The following is a 15,430-nucleotide window of genomic DNA, read 5'->3' as shown; positions in this document are numbered from 1 at the left end:
ATTTAACTTAACCACTCAGTCAGTACTGAGCCAGTTGTTATGGAGGCCTGTGTTAGTGAGACCTGGCTTGCCACAGAACCTTTCCCTCAGAGAAGCCAGAACCCTGTCCTGCTGAGGAGGGAGGTCAGAGGATGGTGGCCAGAGAGGAGCCTGAGGGCTCCCCACAGGACCACAGGCAGGGACCCTCGCCTCTCCAGATCCACCATTCTGGACCTGGACCTAGCTCCTGACCCATGTGTGTTCTTCAGTGTGGGACAGTGGTTCTGCAGAAGGGGATCCGGAGCAGCCGGGATGAGGGAAGCTGCAAGTATTCTGAAGGGAAGGGTTGTAGCCAGTTGTCACCACACAGAAACTCAGTCCTGACAGAGCCAGGTCTTCTAGATTTGATGTGCTGTCCGAATTGCAAAATGTGGACAAGTTCTAATTTTGAAAACAGCGCTGGGCCAGACAGTCAAAAAGGACTCGGTCCCATTTTACCAAGGGCCTGTAATGGGACCTCTGGACTGGATTTCATAATTCCTTCTGTCTCTTCTGTCAACATTCTTACATTCTCGAGACAAATTAACAGAAAATCTACATAAAATGTTGTCAGAATTGTAAAAACCAATCTGTTAGAAACAAATGCTGACAGACAAAAGAAAATGTATCATACTTCATGGAAATTTATTAAAAGTCTCTTAAATATTGTTTGGGTAAATGTAGGAAATTCAAAATTAAAGAATCTTTTCTTCAATCTGAAAAGAAAATAAAAATCACCATTTGAAGATGCTACCAAAGTTGAATTGAGAAAACATTTTTCCAACATGCCTGTTATACCGAAAATAAGGCAAACAAACCAGAATTTCAAGAAAGTAGAACAGGAACAAAGTTAGAGATGAAAAAAGAAGGGGAAGCAGGAAGTTACCTTAAAAAATATTGAAACTTTATCTAATTTGCTTGTTATACATAATAGTTGATTCTCTTAAAAGTTAGCTAATTAACAGAGCATTAGTACAACAAAAACAAAAAATAAAATTACAAGTTAATGCAAATCGGAACTAATCAAGAAGATGTAGTACAAGTGATTTTTTTTAAACTGGGGAAACATTTTTTCTAAACTCTGTGTTAACTGATGTTACCACCAAGCGGAAGAAACACAAACAGGTCAAAACATGTTAAGAGATAAAGATTCTGAATGAAGTAATGAAAGCGTAATAAAGAAAAATAACAGCACAAAAGGGCACTTTACCCTCAGCTTTAGGCTGGATATGTTTTCAAAGATTTTGAAAATGGCGTGGATGACACAGTACAGATGTTACGTGGGAAGGACTACACAGGCAAGGATGATTATAAATCACTGTCACTTATCAGCCTGAATCCAAACATCAGGAATGCCGCCTCAGAGAATAGAAAATGGTGTTTTTCTTATAACTGGAGCTGTGCTCATAGGGAGCTTGCTGGGGGAGAGAGAGACAGAAAGGCAGGGGCAGGAGAAGGAGGGTCAGAGGGTACTCTGGGGGGCAGAAAGCCCATGTGGGAACATTAGTATCTAGGGTAATCAGAGTCGTTTATAATCTTTCTACAAATTTCTCAAACTCTGACACAAGATCAAAATAAAAGGTAAAAAAATTACATATACATATACTCATATTATTATTAATAATACTTATATTATTAACTTAAATGTTACATCAATAAGGACTTAAGTATATGAGTTACATTATGATCTTTTTTTAATTATTATTATTTTTTAATGCCAGTATCCATCCAGGCCACCACTGGATGTGATTCAAGTGAAGATGATTTTGCCCCTCAGGGGACATGTACATCTGCCTGGAGACTTTGTTCATTGTAAACAGCAGGAAGCGCCCACGCTATTAGTGGGGAGAGGATGGGTGGGATGCTGGGCGCCCTGCGATGCTCAGGATAGCACCTCACAACAAAGAACTCTGCCCTCCAAATCTCTGTCAGGCTGAGGTTAAGAAACCCTAGTCTATGACCCAGGACTGGGTCAAAAGCTGCAGTGGGAGAAACAAGGTCCTCGAAATTCTGGTGGCAGGAAGGAGGCCAAAGGACCCACTTCCCTGGACACCAGCTGGCAGAAGGGAGGACCTAGAGACAATCTCAGCTGGCGCAGTCCCTGCAGGCATCAAGCTGCTCATCAGGAATGAGAGAAGGAGAATTGGGCAGGGAAACGGTCTACTAGGTGGACAGGCTGAGCAGTCTGGTCTTCCAAGATACAGGGTAGGCAGTGGTGGGACTCTCTCTGGCAGTCAGACGGCAGGCCTCCCCTGCAGCTCTGAGCACATTGTTCCAGAGCCAGGCAGCCCGAGCTCAGCACCATGGGGTAATTGTTCTAGAGCTGCTGGGGCAAAGCTAGGCAGGATGAACTGAACTTATTTTAAAGGTATCCACCCTGACTGAGAAAGGTGTGCAGAAAGTTGCTACAAGTCACTGCCAACCTGTAATGGCTTGACTAGACCCTCCCTGCATTTAACACCCCCTAGGGGTGACCAAAAGTCAAATATATAATAATCACCTGATGACTGCCACAGATACGGATATGAGTGATGCCAGTCACCACAAGGCAGCCCCGTTCCCACTGTTCACCCACCCTTCCAAGCCGGCCAGAGACCCTCACCCAAAACGAATCATCAAAATGTGCAAGCAGATGTTTTGATCTTTGGAGCCTTTAAAATAATGATCATCAACACAGAGATTTACCAGGAGAAAAGAGGATATCTTCCCTCACAATCTCCTTGGAGTTTACTGCAAGGCATCTCAGACAGTGCTTTCCATATAGAAAAAAATCCAGGTAATAGATGTACTGTAGTATTTTATCCTGTGTTTGATTTTTTAAAAGTTACTTATTGATGATGGTGACCCACTTGTGTTTGTTTGTTTGTTTGTTTTTTGCTATGTGTACTAGTAAGCGTTCTTCAAAATTTGAAGTGATGCCACAAAGATAAGCCTGTAGGAAATTTGGGTGTTTATTTATAAATTTAGGTATCTCTTATGGGAATTGGCTCACACAATTTTGGAATGAAGTCCCATGATCATCTGGCTGCAGGATAGAGAAGCAGGAAAGCCAGTCGTATCATTCAGTGTGAGTCTAAAGGCCTGAGAACAAGGGTGGGGTGCGAGGCGATGGTGTTAATCCCTGATCAAGTCTGAAGGCCAGAGAACCAGGAGTGTGGATGTCCCGGGATAGACGGAAATGGAAGTCCCAGTCAGAGAGATCAAATGCACCTTCCTCTGTCTTTTTCTTCTCTCTGGACCTTGACAGTTTCTTGGAAGCCCCCTTCATTGCCGAGAGAAATCTTGGCTCAGTCTTCTGATTCAAAGGCGAATCTCTTCTGGAAACACCCTCACAAATACAATAATTTTACCAGCCATGTGAGTATCCCTTAGCTTAGGTTGATGCAGAAAATTAACCATCATATTATGCCACAGAAAACCAAGAACAAAATCACAACTAATTACATTGTGCCTGTGGGAGAAAAAGCCTTGACTGCCACGAGATCATTCTTTGACCTTTCTGCAGGAGTTGACTAAGCCACAGGTAGAGAATAGGTAAACAGAGAGTTCTATACAGGAGAATCATGAACAAGTATATTCATAGACTGTGATTCATTGGCAGAAACATGCGCAACCTGTAAACAAAAGGTGAAGGTAGAAAACTTAAAGGTATTCTTTTTTTTTTTTTTTTGAGGTGGAATCTCACTCTGTCTCAGTGCAGTGTGCAATGGCACGATCTTGGCTCAGGGCAACCTCTGCCTCCCAGGTTCAAGCGATTCTTGTGCCTCAGCCTCCTGAATAGCTGGGACTACAGAGGCCCACCACCACGCCTGGCTAATTTTTGTATTTTTAGTAGGGACAGAGTTTCACCACATTGACTAGGCTGGTCTCAAACTCCTGACCTCAAGTGATCCACCCGCCTCGGCCTCCCAAAGTGCTGGGATTACAGGCATGAGCCACCACACCCAGCCAGAAAATTTGAAGGTGTTCTTATTAAAAAAAAAAATCATAAGATGAAATCTCCATCTCCTAAAATAGTGCAGAAAGGTCCATGTACCTTGCTGGTGGCACCATAAATTAAGTTGTTCTCTCTGGAGAGCAATCAAATTATCTGTTATAGTACCATTAAACCATTCTCTCCCTTTACCTTGTAGTAGTCGCCTCTGGGGATCTGCTCAAAGTAACCAAAAATGGGAAGGAATTGTTGAAACATGATCACCCTGCTCTAAAAACAAATACATAAGTTAGAAAAATCCACATATCCCATAGCATAAGAATGACTAGGCAAACTACAGTTTATCCACAGGAACTAATGTTAGATAGCCACCAATATTAGAAGTAGGCATGCATATAGACTGCCAACATATATAGATTTTTTTTTTTTTTTTTTGAGACAGAGTCTTGTTCTGTTGCCCAGGCTGGAGAGGAGTGGCACGATCTTGGCTCACTGCAGCCTCCGCCTCCCGGGATCAAGCGATTCTCCTGCCTCAGCCTCCTGAGTAGCTGAGACTACAGGAAGCGCCACCACACCTCGCTAATTTTTGTATTTTTACTAGAGAAGTGGTTTCACCATGTTAGCCAGGATGGTCTCGATCTCCTAACCTTGTGATCTGCCTGCCTGGGCCTCCCAAAGTGCTGGGATTACAGTCATGAGCCACCCCGCCCAGCCCATGTACAGATTTTTAAGTAAAATGTTAGGCCAGGCGCGGTGGCTCACACCTCCTGTAATCCCAGCACTATGAGGGGTAGAGATGGGTGGATAACTTGAGGCCCGGAGTTTGAGACCAGCCTGGACATCATGAAAAAACCTCATCTCTACTAAAAATACAAAAATTAGCCACGTGTGGTGGTGTATGCCTGTAGTCCCAGCAACTCAGGAGGCTGAGGCACGAGAATCGCTTGAACCCAGGAGGCAGAGGTTGCAGTAAGCTGAGACTGTACCACTGTGCTCCAGCCTGGGCAACAGAGTGAGACTCTGTCTCAAAAAAAAAAAAGTAAAATATTAAAGAGAAAAAACTGTAGAATCTAAGAGTATACATACACACCAGTCTCACCTACCCAAAGAAGTAGGCATGAATACAAATTGAAAGATAATTTGAAATGACACCATTAAGATGATCCTATGATTTGCTTAACAACTATTCAGTGAGCACCTACTATGATCAGGGACTGTCCTAGACGATGTGCAAACACCTGTAACATCAGTGAACAAGAAGACACAAAAACACATGCCCTCATGACATTGACATCTTATGCAGGAAAGCAAACAAACACAAGCGCACAAATAATGTAAGACATATGTGGATGCTTTTCACTGAAGTGTCATATACATACAGTGCACAGGCCTTAAGTGTGCTACCCTGTGGGCTTTTCCACTTGTATACTCTTCTGGAACCACCTGCCAGATAAAGAGAGAAAACTTACAGCACTCCACCAGGCGCCTTCAATAGGCAACCTTCCAGTTCTCACCAGGGTCACCAATCACCTGACCTGTGATACCATGGACTCATTTCCCTCTCCTGATTTCCGTGTAAGTGGAATGAGATCGTGTGTCCTTTCCCCTGTCTGGATCCTTTTACTCAACACGTCTGTGAGACCCATCCATGTTTTTGCACATAGTATTAGCACATTTATTTTTAATATAGCGGAGTAAGTATTCCATTATACGAATGATGGAATTATGTTCATAAACCACAGTTCATTTGCTCATTCTTCTATTCAGGGAATTTGGATGGTTTTCAGTTATTGGCTATTTAAAATAAAGCTGCTTTTGACATCATTATACCTGGCTCTTGGAATCCATTAGGACTCATTCCTGTAGGGTGGGACTTCTGGGTCCTGGGGAGATGTATGTTTAGCCCCAGCTGACACTGCCAGTATTCCAAAGTGACTTTCCCACCAGCAAGGCATGACAGTTCCAGTTACTCCACAAATCACCAACAATTGTCAGTCCTTTCAATGTCAGCCATTCTAGTGGGGATACACTAGGATCTACGGGTTTTTAACTTTCTGCTGTCTAATGATGTTGAACACCTTCTCATGAGCTTATTGGACATTTGGATATTCTGACTCATTTGTTAATTAGTTGTATTTTTAGATCTACAGTTTTTGGAGAAGAGACCTTTGTTGATTTGTAACAAGTTCTCCCTGCTGAGCCTTGTATGAATACCTGACCTACAGACTCAACAACTATTTCTGGCATCACAGCTTAGGAACTGCTAAGCTATGAGATTCTTCCTCTGAAGCAGCTCACTCTCCAGTGAGATTTTAAATAACTTCAAGAAGATGCAATGCAGATAAAGCTATGGGATTGCTGTCAGGGTGGAGGAAGCCTATGCTTAGAATATTCCGGCAAGGATGTGAGTCAGGAAGAGAACAACCTGTAGATCCCCACGCAGTCTTTGGAATTACAGACCTCAGAATGACAAACAATAGAAGCTTAGGTAAAAAAGCAAAAGATATGGCCAGGCGCAGTGGCTCAGGCATGTAACTCCAGCACTTTGGGAGGCTGAGGTGGGTGGATCATGAGGTCAGGAGTTTGAGACCAGCCTGGCCAACATGGTGAAAACCCATCTCTAAACCAAAAATACAAAAATTATCTGGGCACAGTGGTACATGCCTGTAGTTCCAGCTACTCAGGAGGCTGAGGCAGGAGCATCATTTGAACCCGGGAAGGGGAGGTTGCAGTGAGCCAAGATCACACCACTGCACTCCAGCCCGGGCAACAATAAGATTCCCTCTCAAAATAATAAAAATAATAATAACTTTAAAAAATCAAAGGATGCAGTCAGACGCATCCACCTACTCACCAGAAATGCTCAATTCTAGAAAAGAGTGAGTAAGTCTATTAGAGGTCTGAAGGTTTTCATCATAGAATTCTATCCCCAGCTGATATGGTTTGGTTGTGTCCCCACCCTCATCTTACCTTGAATTGTAATAATCCCCAGGTGTCAAGAGTGGGGGCCAGGTGGAGATAACTGAATCATGGGGGCAGTTTCCCCCATACTGTCCTCATGGTAGTGAATAATCTCACGAGATCTGATGGTTTTATAAGTGGGAGCTCCCCTGCACAGGCCCTCTTGCCTGCTGCCATGGAAGATGTGACTTTGCTCCTCATTTGCCTTCTGCCATGGTTAGTTATGAGGCCTCCCAGGCCCTGTGGAACTGTGAGTCCTTTAAACCTCTTTCCTTTATCAATTACCCAGTCTCAGGTATGTCTTTATTAACAGCGTGAGAACAGACTAAAACATCAGCCAGAGTATTCAGTAAGCATGTAAAGACACTTTCAGTTGTGCACGGACTAAAGACATTTCTCTCACAGGTACCCAGGAGAGAGAGGAAGTAAACCCACAGAGAACGTCCTGATGACAGCTGTGCAGCAAGCCTGGAGAGGGTACCTGGAAGCCATCTGAGAAAAAAATAGAGACTGGGTCCTGGAGACCTAACAGAAGTGATGCAGTCATATAGTGGAGAAGGTAAAAGGGACCCTGGTCCTCTCTGATGGAGATTCCACCCCCTTGGGGTCCTATTGAATGAGACACAACCTCTGTGTAATTATGAAAAGCACTCAGTAAGGCTGGATGAATGAATGGGAGATCCAGGCCCAGAAAGAGACATCCTTTCCACAGTGCCTCACAGGGCTTCCTGCTCTGAGTCTGTTAGAAATGGGAGCAAGAGTTGTCAAGTGCCTTACTATGCCCAGCAGACTCCTTTAGAACCTGGCCACTGCCAGGATCACCAGCCAGTCCCTTGAAAGAGGCAGTGATAGACAGACAGACAGTGTGGGTAGATGGCCAGAAGCAAATAAGACAAGACACAGCAAATGTGATTGAGGCTTTACTTCGATCAGGTAGGCCTAAGGCAGGGGCCATGCTGCAGGAGCAGGGCCTATAAACCAGTCAATGCTGCTCTTTCATGCAGCACGGGGACAGCTCAGGGCTCAGCTCCACAGGCCAGGGGCTAGGCAGGCCCCTCAAAGCAGACACAACCACTAACAGGAAGGAAGGTCAGGCTGGCTTTAGTGCAGCGAACGGTAATGTTGGGAGGGAGGTGTTCATGAAGAAAAGTGGGTAGCTGAGGCTTTAAAGGGCCTGCATGGGACAGGGTTTAGGGGAAGTGAAGAGGGGACAATAAAGTCTTAGGGGTAAAGATGGGAATAAACAGGAGAAAGGAATGGGGAGGCAGGTGCTGGGATGCAGAGTCCAGCTGCACTCCACAGCCTGGGCATCGGGCTGAGTATGGACACCTCACTCCCACCTCCTGGCCTTCAAGGCATTACTTGTTGCCCCAGACAGCCATCTTTGTGAACACAAGTCTTGGGAGGAAGCGGCTGGACTTCATGTAGGCAGAGATCTTCTCCAAGCCCTGAGAGGGGGGCAAATAAGGCCAGAACTCAAAGTCGGCTGCCCATGAGGACTAGGACAACCCCACTGCAGACACAGCAGGTCAGGACCTTGGCCACAGCCTTTCCACGAGGGCTCAAGTGCTGGGACATCACACAGCCTCTTAGGGTCCCCAGATTTGTGGAGTTAACTCTTCCAGCTTCCTTTAAGTAATGCTGTACCGCAGTAACAGCTAACACTTATGAAGATTCTACACTGTGCTGGCTGCTCTGTACCCAAGAGAAATTATAACACAAGCTTAGAAAATCCACTTGACTGCTCTGCAAGGCTGAATCTATTATCACCATTTCTCATGTGGGAAACAGAAGTTCAGCAACTACCTCAAATTTAAATACCTAGTAAAGGGAACAGGGCTACAATGTAGCCTGGTTCTGTCTCTCTCCAGCTTTGGCCTCTTTCTGCCAAATACTCTTCTTCTTCTGCCTCACCACTCCTCACACCGGGCCCTGTCACTCCTTGACTGCACACACAGTCTCCTTTTCCACAGGGAGGCTCTTGGCTTGTCTGGGTGTAGACACACAGAAGGGACCTCCAGCAGAACAAAGGGGCTCAGAACACACTCACCCAATGTCTCAGTAAAACCTGGATGAAAGTGGAATGGGGGGTGGCAGTGCATAAGAAAATGAAAGGTGAGGCTAGGCTCTAATCATTCCCCTTAAAGCAGAAAGTACAAAGTTCTCCATCTAATACCTGAGCAGATTCTCACTGTGCCCTAACCCATGGCATCTCCAGCCCTGCTGCTGCAGATCAGGCTACAAGACACTCAGATGTGCTGTGCAAAATCTTACCGGGATTGAATGCCCAGATAAGGTATTCAAAAAGATCCAGCCAGGCGTGGTGGCTCACACCTGTAATCCCAGCACATTGGCAAGCCGAGGTGGGTGGATCACCTGAGGTCAGGAGTTCGAGATCAGCCTGGTCAACATGGTGAAAGCCCATCTCTACTAAAAGTAGAAAAATTAGCCGGGTGTGGTGGCACATAATTGTAATCTCAGTTACTCAGGAGGCTGAGGCAGAGAATTGCTTGAACCCGGGAGGCAGAGGTTGCAGTAAGCCTAGATCACACCACTGCACTCCAGCCTGGGCAACAGCAAGACACAATCTCAAAAAAAAAAAAAAAAAAAATTCCAGGACTGCCTGTTCTCAAACTGATTGACCTTGGCATGTCACAGGCCAGAGACCTCAGCTCTCCTCCACGCCTCCCTTCCCACCACATCTTACATAACTAACTCCAAGGCCACTTAAGCCTGGACCAGAACCAGAGCTGATGGGAACTAGCTAAGCAAGCAGATCTCTTGATGGGGAGTGGGAAAGGGAAACAGATTCTAGGCTCAGAAGCCCTTTGGACTAGTGCCTCAAATTCCCAAATCTGTACTAAAGTAGGATTTGCTGCTCTCAAACAATATCAACACGGGTGAGGGATGCTTCTCCGTGAGTGAGGGCAGGCCCCGGGCCCAGTACCCAGTTGGTGCCACACACACCTCTCAGGTTGCTCTGCCTGCAGGCCTCTCACTGCACTCTTTTCCAGGATGGGGCTGTCATCTATGCATCTCCCACTGTGCCTCACACCCTGCCTCGTGCAGAGGAGAAGGTCAGTAAACAGGAGTAAAACCAGCATGCCACTCATCTCACGGGGGAACACGTGGAACATTGGAGGGAAAAAAGAGAAGAAGAGTAGCTCATGCCTGTAATCCCAGCACTTACGGAGGCTGAGGCGGGCAGATCACCAGAGGTCAGGAGTTTGAGACCAGCCTGGCCAACATGGTGAAACCCCGTCTCTACTAAAAATACAACAATTAGTTGGACGTGCTGGCACACACCTGTAATCCCAGCTACTCTGGCGGCTGAGGCAGGAGAATCACTTGAACCCAGGAGGCGGAGGTTACAGTGAGTCAAGATTACTCCACTGTACTCCAGCCTGGGCGACAGAGCAAGATTCTGTCTCAAAAAAAAAAAAGGAAGAGAGGTGGAGTAAGAAAATGCCCCAGCACCAGGCATTTCAACATAAACTCCTTCAACAGGAGCACCCACATATATACCTTAATCCAGCTCCAGCCACAGCCCTGGCTCTCAGGAATCCCCACACAGGGGTCCGATCATGCAAAGCTTCTGGAGGTAGCTATGAATATTGCCCGTGGGTTTAGCACTAGACATCAATGCCACCGTTGTGTCAGTCCTACTATTGCCAGCTCCATCCGTGGTCATGAAGTGCTCTGCCTCTTCCAAAGTGTCCTGGGCTGTGAAACCCAGGCTAGGGGAAGCCTAAGACTTTTTCTCTGGTCACATACGGGAGAACCCTGACTGCCACCCGTAGATCCAGAGGCTCACAGGGTGCCCAGCACAGCCTCCACTGGCTCTGGGACCTGAGCAAATGCTTGACCATCTCATTCTCAGTTTCCTTATCTCCAAAATGGGCGAGATAATTCTGTCACCCTGTTGGAATGTTATAAAATTCAAATTCCACACAATAGGTATAATGTGCTGGGCACAGTTCGTGGTATGAAGCCAATGCTCAATAAATGCAAGTTATTCTATGTGTAGCTCCAGGACTGGGAAAGCATCTCAAAGGAGGGAAAGGAACAAGGGGCATCAAAGAGAAAGGAGGATGGGGGCATCACCTCAAATCAGGAGATGAAGTCCTTCAGATTTGGGAAGGCGTCCAAGCACTTGGGCTCAAATGTATGGTGCAGGTCAAGGACATCATAGACGAGAAAATCTACAAAAGTGATCTGCACAAGGCCAAGAATATGTGGACTGGAACCTCCATAACACATGAAGCAAAACAGATCTCATTCCCTATATCACTCTTCCTTTACCTTGTCTCCTACAAACCATGGCTGCTTCCCCAGAAACTGTGAGTAGAGCTTTAGCTTTTCAGGGAATTCCTCCAAGTATTTTGGCTTCAGTTTCTCCTGAGGCAGAAAACAGCTGTCACTACCCTCAGACAAAAGCTCCCTGCATAGACATGGCTTCCCCAGGGCTGTGGATGGCCCAGACTGGCCACGGGCAAGCAGCCATCTTCCCCAAAACTAAAACTGGGGCAGTGCCCAGGCTTCAATTGGATACATCAGCAGTTATTAGACTCTGACTGAGTGCCAGACCCTATCTAAAGTGATCAGAAGGCAGAGAGGAGTGAGATGCCGTCCCTGAATCTGTTATCACTGACCTCCCAATAACCTCTGGGTCAGCCCCAGTGGCACCCGAGCGCCTGGCAGCCTTTGGACCCAGACAGAATCCCAGGCAGAATCAAGGATGCAAACAAGTAAAGGAGCTCAGGGAAAGAAGTAGAAAGTTCCTCCTAATGGGGTGGCAAGAGAAAACATGGACATTGACCAGTTTCCAGGGAGATGAGAAGTTCAGGTTGAAAGGAAGGAGGGAGAGGATTAAAGGCCCGCTGGCTGCCTCTGAGCTGCCTGTTATGAAAATGTGTGGATCCCTATGGATGTCAATGACAGCACTTGGAAAGCTGTGGAGGAGAAGATGCAATTCAACGGTGCCATTACATTCATCTGTCTTGTACTTGAGTCTGTATATTCTAGGAGCAGGCAGGTGATGTGAACTGGCTGAGAGAAATGACCCAGGACAGAAATCAGAGGCCAGAGGCAATGAAGGAAATTCTGAACACAAACTTTACCATCTAGGAATTGAATTTCTACCCTGGGATGCCTGGATCGTGTCCTAAGATTGGTGGGAATTGCCTCTGCTTTTGTTGACATGACATTGGAGTTGTAAGGATAACTGTTGATAGTATGGGAAAGCACTTGGAGGATGAGTGGTACCAAGGAATTAAGAAAAGACCAGTGTGTGCAGGAATGCAAGAGTCCTGGTCCCAAATCCAAACTCTGCCAGGTGCAGATCACTGGGGAGACTCACAAATTCTGGGTTGTGGCAGATCATGGCCAGCTGCATATGGTTGTCCATGGTCTGGTTCTCCATAATGTCCATACGAATCTTCTCCTCTTCTGTCTCCCCACCTGCCACCCACAAAACACAGACTCACTCTGAGCATCGCACCCTAATCCAGCCAGAGAGGAGGCCACCTTTCCCCCACACACTGCAACAAACCACACTCACACAGGTTGTGCTTGCGGGCAATGTAGCGCAGGATGGCGTTGCTCTGGGTGATCTTGTGAGTCCCATCAATCAAGTAGGGCAGCTGGATGAATGGGAAACCGGGGAAGCTCAGTTGGGCCACCAGGCTCCCCAGCATCCCCTTCCCATAAGCAAGGGCAGAGAGGAGACCTGGCACTCACTGTGTCTGCTCATGGCAGGCCTGAAATAAGAATACTGTCACATGAACGAATGAGCTTGGACACAGAACATCATGGAAGGGCTGTGTAGACAGCCAGGAGTGACAGGAATTGGGCAGAAGACTCCTGATCCTAACCCCTCTAAGCTGGGGAGAGGACATGCGGTCAGAGACACGTTGCACTTTCCCCCAAAACCGCCCCTTCCCCTGCACCTACATTGGGAAAGTCCAGGCCCAGCTTGAATTTTTCATTCAGCCACTGGCTTCTGTCATAGTCAGGAGCTGTGGTGGGGAAGATGAAGTGAAAACAAACCTCCCCAAAGCCCAGCCCTCCTTCCCCGGGACCCTCCCAAGGAGCCAGTGGCAAGACCCCTGAGACAGGTGGATCTAGAATCTGACCAGTCAGTCCCACATCCCAGGGATAAGAGAGAAAGAATCCCGGTGAGGACTCTGGACCCCTCTCGACTAAGGCTTCCAGGGTTTAGGCAAGCCCCGAGGGACACCCAACCCAATTGCCCAGACAGGGGGCCCAGCATCCCGCCCCAGGATTCTGCCTTGCAAGGACAGAGTGCTCCCTCACCAGGGCTCAGGGAAGGGACAGCCTGCAGCTCCAGCAGGGGAGGCCTGCAGAGGCAGCCACAGGTGGCCACCATGGGTTGCTTGGTGCCAACTCAGCGGGAGTGGGCAGGGCCCAGATACGAAGGTGCCATTACCATCCCCCCTAGAGTACTTCCTTTCCTCTTAGCTTGAGTCTGTGTATTCCAGGAGCAGGCGGATGGCGTGGGCCAGCTGGGAGAGATAGCCCGCAGCTCGGGTCAGAGATGGAGGGTCCCTGACTTGGTGACTTTGTCTGCAACAGGGAAACCCCCAGTTTACACTGCACGCACACGTCGCCTTCTCTACCCACCCCCACCCCCAAACACACACACAGCGTCATGCACAGGCCCTTCTGAGGGGGTCCTCCTTGAAGAGGAAGGATCCCTAGAGCGCGTCCCACAGCTGCTCCACACTTCCCACCCCGCGCCCTCGTCCCACCGTCCAGGGGACCCTCGCTCACCCCTCAGATGTCCCAGTACCCCAGGGTCATGGGCATGGTGCCTGTTGGTGCGGATTCTGCAGACAGGCCACAACCGCGGTACAGACTATAAGAGCTCCAGAGAGGGGAAAGGAGGGGCCTTGGTGCGACCCCGCCCCTCGGCCCGCCAAGCCCCCGAAACGCGGCAGTCTGTGGCCCCGGAGCGCGCTCCTGGGGCTGGAATCAGTAAGATCCCCTCCTGCATCCCAGCCCCGAGGGTTCCCGGAGAGAGGTCAGGGCTTTGGGTTGTTCATATCAATGCTTAGTATATAAGTCTTATTATGCAATATGTCTTCAGAGTCCCTTCACCAAAGAGGTGCATTCTATAAGCATTGTAAATAAATGCAAAACACCTTATTTGCAAATCTGAGTGCAGCCTGTTTTCTACTGTATCATACAGGCTCACCTAATTTTTCCCTTTTTTCCACTTCCCATTTCATTTGTTATGGTATAGAGGGTGAACTGGCTTTGTTTTTATTCTTTCTTCCTTCATTATTATTTTTTTTTCTCCAGAGATGAGTTCTCGCTATGTGGTCCGGGCTGGAGTGCACCGGGTATATACAGGTGCAATCATAGCTCACTGCAGACTTCTGTTTACAGATCCTCCCACCTCAACCTCTAAAGTAGTTGGGACTGCAGGCCTGTACCACCACACCCTGCCCAAATTTGGGGTTATTAACTTTACACTTCAGTCTCTCGTTTTCAAACTATCAATATGAACATTACCCGCAGATTCCAAACTTGGAAGTGGATGCAGTAGATGACACTTTGCTTAGTGTCTGTTTTGGGAGAAAGTGGGTGAATGTGTTTTCATTTGTACAAGGCATGGTTGCATATGCTAAGCAGGAGCATTTTATAGTAGTGACTGTTATGGTAATCAATGGACATGTACATATGGAAAACTAATACGTTGTTGTTAGGTATCTCTCATCTGTGTCTTTTTAACACTCTTCCCATAGGTGGGGAATTTCTCACATTAGAAGTCCCACCTTCTCACATTAGAAGTCTTCCTGAGAAGACCGCTTTTCCAATGTCCATTCTCCCTATCTTCTTTTGTCACAGAAACTTCATTTCTCCTGGGCACATTACTTCCCAGGCAAAAGACGTCATTTCCAATGTGACTGCGTTCTAGCCAATGATCATAAGCAGAAAGGGTGTGTTATTTCTAGGACGTTTCTTTAAAGGGGAGGGAGCAACTCCCATTCCTCTTTTTCCCTCCTGTTGTTTGGAATGCAGATGTGATGGTTGGACTCTAGCAACCACTTTGGACAAAGAGGTGACATGGAGAAGGGAAACTACATGCTGAAGATAAAGTTAAGCAACTAAGTCACTACGGCCATTGTGAAGCTGACATTACCAGCACTTAACTCTCTACCTCAAGACACCTTTTTCCATGAGAAATAGATGTCTGTCCTATTTAAGCCACCGCTATAATTTAGCTATATATAGCAGAACTTAATGCTAACTAATCCACTTGCTCTTCCAGCCTCCCTTGTGGCTGAGGCAAAGGCCTCTGCCCCAGACTCTGTGAATTGCACACAGTGGTACAAGACTTCAGTTTTAAAGAAGCAAACCCTGCTTCTTTGTTTTCTTATGAGAAGGGCAGTGATGGAGGGGTCAGGATTTTGGAGACAGCAGTGGTGAGACTGGTATCCAGTGCCACATGTCATGGGTAGGGGTTCTGGTGTTGGTGCCCAGCAATGGCTG

The 15,430-nt window shown here is 47.1% G+C and overlaps 1 pseudogene; it reads right to left on the bottom strand.

Moving 5' to 3' along the window:
- Nucleotides 1-8,271: 8,271 nt before the first annotated feature.
- LOC104678105 lies at nt 8,272-13,741 on the bottom strand (annotated as a pseudogene).
- Nucleotides 13,742-15,430: the final 1,689 nt, after the last annotated feature.

The sequence above is a fragment of the Rhinopithecus roxellana genome, chromosome 8, assembly GCF_007565055.1.
Source record: "Rhinopithecus roxellana isolate Shanxi Qingling chromosome 8, ASM756505v1, whole genome shotgun sequence".
In the NCBI taxonomy this organism is placed as follows: Eukaryota; Metazoa; Chordata; class Mammalia; order Primates; family Cercopithecidae; genus Rhinopithecus; species Rhinopithecus roxellana.
Note: the sequence above shows the minus strand (reverse complement) of the source record. Positions and strands in the feature narration are given on the sequence as shown.